A 7,277-nucleotide genomic window follows, 5' to 3' on the forward strand; every position below is an offset into this window, starting at 1 on the left:
CTCTGCGTGTGCACACTCATCTCATTAGACCCAAGACGTTTGGTACAAAGGCAGAGGGAATACAGCCGAAACTACCACTTCCACCGGATTGTGCCATGTGGGATTAGTCATTTTCTCTGCAAACTGCCTCAAGGTATTTCTTCAGGTTCTTCTTCATAGGGCCTGTTGCCCCCACCACAACTGGTATGACATCTATTCCTTTCAATGACCATGTCGTTCATAGGTCATTTTTAAGGTCTTGGTATTTCATGATCTTTTTCTATTGAGGACTGTTACAACGATAATTTAACTGGGTTTTTTTTTTTTTTTTGCCTTTTTTTCCCCCCCATTTCTCTTCAATTTTTTTTTTTTTTTTTTTTTTGCCTTTTGTTTTTTCATTTACCTTTGATTTCTTTTTAATAGAATGCAGTGGGCCCCAGACCTGGGGTCTAAAATTGCACCCAAGGCTCTATAGTTACCCTAACCATAGCTGGCATTGTATCCGAGGGCCCCCTTTCAAGATGGTGATTATTTCCTTAATAGCAGACAACTGCACCCCCTGTGCGCTTGTGTGTCCAGGGATTCCTCAAGGTATTTCTTCACGTTCTTCTTCATCAAGCCTGTTGCCCCCACCACAACTGGGATGATATTGATGTCTTTCAATGACCATGTTGTTTGTAGGTCATTTTTCAGGTCTTGGTATTTCATGATCTTTCCCCTTTCTGCTCGATTCAGGCCGTAGTCATTGGGGACTGTCACATCGATGATTTGGGTTGTTTTCTCTTGCTTGTTCCAGATGACAATATCAGGTTTTGTTGCACCTCCTTTGATATGTCTTCCTGCTGGGATCTCTTTGTCATAGGAGACAGTTACTATTCTGTTGGATGAGACTGGTGCTGGCTCATGCTCCCAGATGTTTTCCTCGACTTCCATCTCCAGTTCCTTGCATACTTTCCAGTGGAAAGATTGACAGATCTTGTTGTGTCGGGATGTATAATGTCTGTCTGCCATAAGGATCTGGCATGCTGATGATAGATAGTTTACACGCTCAACAGCTGTATGACAGAATCGGCATTTGTCATTTTATGAGATCCCTGCCATTTTTGAAGCCATGGTTTGTCTTTTTTTTTTTTTTTTCATTTGCCTTGAATTTCCTTCTACTGGAGTGCAGGGGGGCCCCAGACCCGGGGTCTAAAGCTGCATCCTTAACATTACTGACTGTTTCTTTCTCTTTTTGCTCTGTATGCACCACTCTGCATTTAATCATTAGTGATCGATCTCTGCTCCCCTCCACAGCATGTCTTTTTCCTGGTTCTGCTGGAGGTTTCTTCCTGTTAAAAGGGAGTTTTTCCTTCCCACTGTAGCCAAGTGCTTGCTCACAAGGGGTCGTTTTGACCGTTGGGGTTTTACATAATTATTGTATGGCCTTGTCTTACAATATAAAGCGCCTTGGGGCAACTGTTTGTTGTGATTTGGCGCTATATAAAAAAAATTGATTGATTGAATTGATTGATTGACTTTGTATCCGAGGGCTCTCTTCAAGATGGTGACCTTTCCTCTCCTCAAATACTGCCTTTGATTTCCTGCCCCACTTCTCAAGTTTGAGTAAGCGAAGCAGTGAGAGATCTTTTTCTTCTCCCCAATGGACCAATTTACAATGATGCAGTTTCACTGGATTCTTTTAGCCCTTTGATGGTGTTGTTGCTGGGGTCCAGGATCAGAACTATCTGGTGGATGACACCGCTGATCTGGTGGATGACCCAGCTGAGTGCTGCTACAGAAGAGATGTCTCCCCACAGCACTGGGAGAAGTTGCACCATTTTCTTCATACGCCCTGGTGCCTAGGTGCTTTGTGGAGGTTTTAGCTGGGGTTTGTTTCTTTTGAAACATCCTCATACCAAGATTTCTCCTGGCAAACCCCTTCACAGTGGGACCGAGGACACTCGAGGCTCGTGTCCAGTAGGAACTCCAACCCCCTGGTTTGTCTTTTTTTTTTTTTATTTCTCTTCAATTTCTTTTTTACAGAGTGCAATGGGCCCCAAACCTGGGGTCTACAATTGCATCCTAATCATTAATCATTACTGGCATTGTATCCGAGGGCCCTCTTCAAGATGGCAACTGTTCCTTTAACTGCGGGTATCTGCACCTCATGGGCACTTGGGTGACCAGGGATTGCCTCAAGATATTTCTTCAGGTTCTTCTTCATAAGCCCTGTTGCTCCCACCACAACTGGTATAATATCAATTTCTTTCAATGACCACGTTATTTGTAGATCATTTTTAAGGTCTTGGTATTTCGTGATTTTCTCCCTTTCAGCTCTATTCAGGCCATAGTCATTGGGAACTGTCACATCAATAATTTTTGCTGTCTTCTCTTGCTTGTTCCAAATGACAATATCAGGTTTTACTGCACCTCCTTCGATATGTCTTCCTGCTGGGATCTCTTTGTCATAAAAGACAGTCACTTTTCCATTGGATGAGACTGGTGCTGGCGCATACTCCCAAACGTGTCCCTCTACTTCCACCTCCAGATCCTTGCATACTTTCCAATGTAGATATTTACAGATCTTGTTATGCCAGCTTGTGTAATGTCCGTCTGCTATGAGGATCTGACATGCTGATACTAAGTGGTTTACACTCTCAACAGCTGCATGACAGAATTGGCATTGATCATTCTGTGAAATTCCTGCCATTTTTTTGAAGCCATTTGTTAGTAGTCCTTGATCTTGCGCTCCAACTATAATTCTTTCTCCATCAAAACCAAGTTCTCCATTTGTAAGCCACCACATAGATCCTTCTTTGCCTATGTATTCCTTTTTGAGTTCTTCTTGGAATCGGCCAGCCCTTTTCTGCTGTTTCCATCTGTTCATTCGATGTTTTTGTTCTCTTTTGCTGTATTTTTCCCTGGCCTGTCTTGCTAGTGTCGTTGCAGGTGTCAGCTCATTGCTTTCTCTCTCTTGCAAAAGATCTCCGCCAAACTTTTCTGCCAATTTTATAATAGAGGTCTGTTGTGGCATGGTCTTAATATGGTGTTGCGTAACCTTTTTCATAACTTCTTCTTGAGAACTCTAAGTACTGCCCAATACTTATTATAGATGCTCTATAAGCCTGGTTGATCTCCGTAAGACCTAAGCCGCCTTCTCGACGGGGGAGATATATTCTATCCATGCATTGGTTTCTGTATGTAATTTTATGTAGGGTGAGCATCTTCCTAGTTTTAGTATCTAACTTGTTAAGCTCACCCTGTGGCCAGTCTACTATGCCAAAGCCATAGCTCACCACAGGCAATGCAAACTGGTTTATGGCTGTGATCTTGTTCTTTGGTGTCAATTCTGATTTACAGATCTTCTTTAAGCGGTTTAAGTATTCTTGTGTTACTTTCTCTCTCACTTTTTTATGCTCTATTGTAGTATTTTCTTCAATTCCCAAATATTTGTACGTGGAATCCTCAGCCAAATCTTCAATAGTGTTCCCCTCATCCAACTGTATATTTTCTGTGACCTGCTTCTTACCACCTCTGATTGTACATTTAGAGCATTTATCCAGCCCAAATTCCATACAGATTTCTTTAGAAAATGTATGGACTGCCTCCACTAATCTCCTGAGTCCCCTCTCTGAATCTGCAAATATCTCTAAGTCATCCAAGAATAGAAGGTGGCTCACCACCTGTTTATGTTTTCTTCCTCTACCTCCATCTAAATCATACCCGATGTCAAATTCCTTGAGAATCTTGTTTAATGAATCAATACTAAGACAAAAAAGGAGTGGGGAGAGACTATCTCCCTGGAATATCCCTCGCTTCACTTTTATGTCTGGGATTATTATCTGACCCTCTGTATGGCTTAGAGTGATGGTGGTGTTCCACTTATTCATTTGAGTTTTCAAGAGAGATCTTACTTCCTTATTGATGTTATAAAGTTCTAGGCATCTCATAATCCATGAATGTGGGACATTATCAAACGCCTATTTGTAGTCAATCCAAGCCATGCTGAGGTTTCTCCTTCTTTTGCAGTCCTCCAGGATAGCTTTGTCTATCAATAACTGGCCTTTAACTCCTAATCTTTTTCTGAAACAACCTTTCTGTTCCTTCTCCAGGTAGCCACCAGTGTCCAGATGTTCATAAATGGCATCGGCTATAATTCCTGTCAGCCATTTGTAAGTTGTTGTTAAGCAGCAGATGGGTCTATACTTGTTGGGAAGCTGTGTTTCCTTGGTCTTTGGGAGTAGGGTTGTGTTCCCAGTCGATAGACAGTCTGGTGTATCCTCTTTTCCGTTCAATATTTTTGTGAAAGCCGCGGCATAGTGGTGGTGCAATGCTGTCAGTGTTTTTAAACAAAAATTTGGGACTTTATCAATGCCAGGTGCCTTAAAGTTACTATATTCATGAATTTTATTTCTTATCAATTCTTCAGTTATGATCATTGCTGGCATTTGCTGTTTGTCTTTGTTTTTCCGTTTTATTATTTCAATCCACTCAGCCTCTTGGTGCTGTTTAGGGTCTTCAAACAATGGTCTCCAGAATCTCTCAACTTCTTCTCTCTCAGGTGGCTGTTGTACTTCTACTGTATCCTTTGCCATATTTCTACAGACTAGTCGCATTTTTCCTCCCTCCTTATCTTTCCTGCTTCTGTAGCGTGTTGTCTGTGAGGCTGCCAGCTCTGCTCTTCTGGAAAACGGCAAAAATGGATCTGATCAAGTGGTCTCTGAGCGCAAATGACAATTTTTTCTACAAGACACTCGGGAGCGGAGGACCCGATCTGTCCTGCCGGGACACATGTGGCGGGGTACGTGATGGATAGTTGGAAGAGGTGGCAAGTCATGTGCCTGTACGCGTTGTCTGTGGAGGACGTTGAAGATGTCTATTTATTTGGAGCTGTGGTGACCGGGTTTCTGCTGTGTGAAGCGGCCATAGCACTGGTTTACCGGAAAATTAAGAAGGTGGAAGCGGCACTACTTGCGGCACCGTCCAGGCTGCCCCACATGATTGATTTGATTGGAAGGGCAGTGTCAGCTCAGTCGGCGGGTGTTAACCGCACGTTGGACTAGTCTAGGATTGTTTGCAAACTGCTTGTTTATCTGTTTGGCCTTTATTTTCTTATCTTTATTTCTAATTTGAGCGGCTAATGCTTTCACTATGGCTTGGTGCTCAGCCAGCCTCGCAGCCAGTTGTTTATCTTCAATATTGTATTTTCTTTTAATGCGATAGACTTTTCGAAGAAGGTTCCTTTTATGACATTGGCCTCCCAGAAATATCGACATCTGGGAGATCTCTGTTCTGAGGCAACTAATTTTCTGTTGTAATGTCTTTTTCCATCGCGGCACGCTATTCCTTTTCCTAATTTTGGTTATTCTGTCCGAATAATGGGGGACTAATTTGCTTTGTATGTACCATGCCGCTCCGTAATTTACACAATTTATTTCTGATAATGTGGTTCCTTGTGGAACCAGTTTAGTCAATCCTAGGTTGACTTTCTGCAGCATACTTTTGAATTTTTTATTCTCCTTTAGTTTTATCAATTTAGGGCGCTCATCCATTTCAATTCTCCTCGTTTCCTCAATTTTATTTGCCAATTCTTCTTCCAACTTTAGCTGCTCTGGGTCCAGATGCATCTGTATATTGTTTTCTGGACAAATTGGTGTATGGCTTGTTTTTTGGTGAGACAATGCCTGGTTTCTTTTTTGTGGGGGTGGTGTTTGATTCCCATCTTGTTGTGGTGGTGCCTGACTCAGACTTCTCCTTTGGTGTGTGAGGCTGGCTTGATCTGATGTTCTTTTTGGTGGTGCATTGGGTTGTGTGAGGGGGCAAATGCCATCCCTGACCATTTGCTCAGCCTCTTGCTGCATCCCATGTAATTCAATATCCGTTAAATGTTTTTGTACAATAAAGTTGTGTTTCTGGGTGGTAAGTCGGCCCCTTGGTATATCTTTTTTACTTGGGCAGTGATGGTGAAATATTCTTTGCCACTCTTTACTTCGTTCTCTCTGGTTGGTGTATTTTATTTTCGCATATTCCATTGCCCACAACAATACCCACTCTTCCTCCCTCTTCCACTGACTCGCCTCAAACTCAAGTCGTTTCCCCTCCTCCATCGACTGATGATCCTTTATTACTTCTTTGTGGGTTTCTTCCTTTATTTTTTGTATGTCCTCTGCTGTCAAATATTTTGTAATTTGAGAGGCGATCGATTGTAATTTTGCAGTTGTGGTGGCTTCTTTCTTTTCCGTTGGTAAATCCGCTTCTTTTATCCGCTCCTCAAATACTGCCATTTTCCTCCTGCCCCACTTCTCATGCCTTGAGTAAGCGAAGCAGTAGAAGATCGTTTTCTTCTCTTAAATGGTCCAATTTATAGTGGTGTAGTTTCAAGGATTTCTTTTGGCCCTTTGAGGCTGTTGCTGCTGGAGTCCAGGATCAGAACTGTGCTGATCTGATTGGGTTATCCAGCTGAGTGCTCCCGCAGGAGAGATCATTCCCTGCAGCACTGGGAGAAGTTGCACCATTACTTTCCTCACACACCCTGGTGCCTAGGCGTGATTTGTGGATCTTTTTATCCTGGGAGACATCCGGCCAGTACAATTTGCCATTTTTCAACTTCCATATTTGCTTTGTGGAGTTTTTAGTTTTTGTCTCACCCTTTTTTTTTTTATTTCTCTTCAATTTCTTTTTTACAGAGTGTAATGGGCCCCAACCCTGGGGTCTACAGTTACATCCTAATCATTAATCATTATTGGCATTGTATCCGAGGGCTCTCTTCAAGATGGTAACTGTTCCTTTAACTGCGGATATCTGCACCTCATGGGCACTTGGGTGACCAGGGATTGCCTCAAGATATTTCTTCAGGTTCTTCTTCATAAGCCCTGTTGCTCCCACCACGACTGGTATGATATCAATTTCTTTCAATGACCACGTTATTCGTAGATCATTTTTAAGGTCTTGGTATTTCGTGATTTTCTCCCTTTCAGCTCTATTCAGGCCATAGTCATTGGGGACTGTCACATCAATCATTTTTGCTGTCTTCTCTTGCTTGTTCCAAATGACAATATCAGGTTTTACTGCACCTCCTTCGATATGTCTTCCTGCTGGGATCTCTTTGTCATAAAAGACAGTCACTCTTCCATTGGATGAGACTGGTGCTGGCTCATACTCCCAAACGTGTCCCTCTACTTCCACCTCCAGTTCCTTGCATACTTTCCAATGTAAATACTTACAGATCTTGTTATGCCGGCTTGTGTAATGTCCGTCTGCCATGAGGATCTGACATGCTGATACTAAGTGGTTTACACTCTCAACAGCTGCATGAC

At 42.5% G+C, this 7,277-nt stretch overlaps 1 long non-coding RNA gene across 1 annotated transcript; it reads left to right on the forward strand.

Moving 5' to 3' along the window:
- Positions 1 to 967: 967 nt before the first annotated feature.
- On the forward strand, positions 968 to 6,552 carry LOC117506176. Its single transcript, XR_004559395.1, has 3 exons — positions 968 to 981; positions 2,693 to 2,694; positions 6,344 to 6,552. It is a non-coding gene; the product is annotated as an uncharacterized LOC117506176 (long non-coding RNA).
- The last annotated feature ends 725 nt before the right edge of the window (positions 6,553 to 7,277 follow it).

The sequence above is a fragment of the Thalassophryne amazonica genome, unplaced genomic scaffold (genome assembly GCF_902500255.1).
Source record: "Thalassophryne amazonica unplaced genomic scaffold, fThaAma1.1, whole genome shotgun sequence".
Classification (NCBI taxonomy): Eukaryota; Metazoa; Chordata; class Actinopteri; order Batrachoidiformes; family Batrachoididae; genus Thalassophryne; species Thalassophryne amazonica.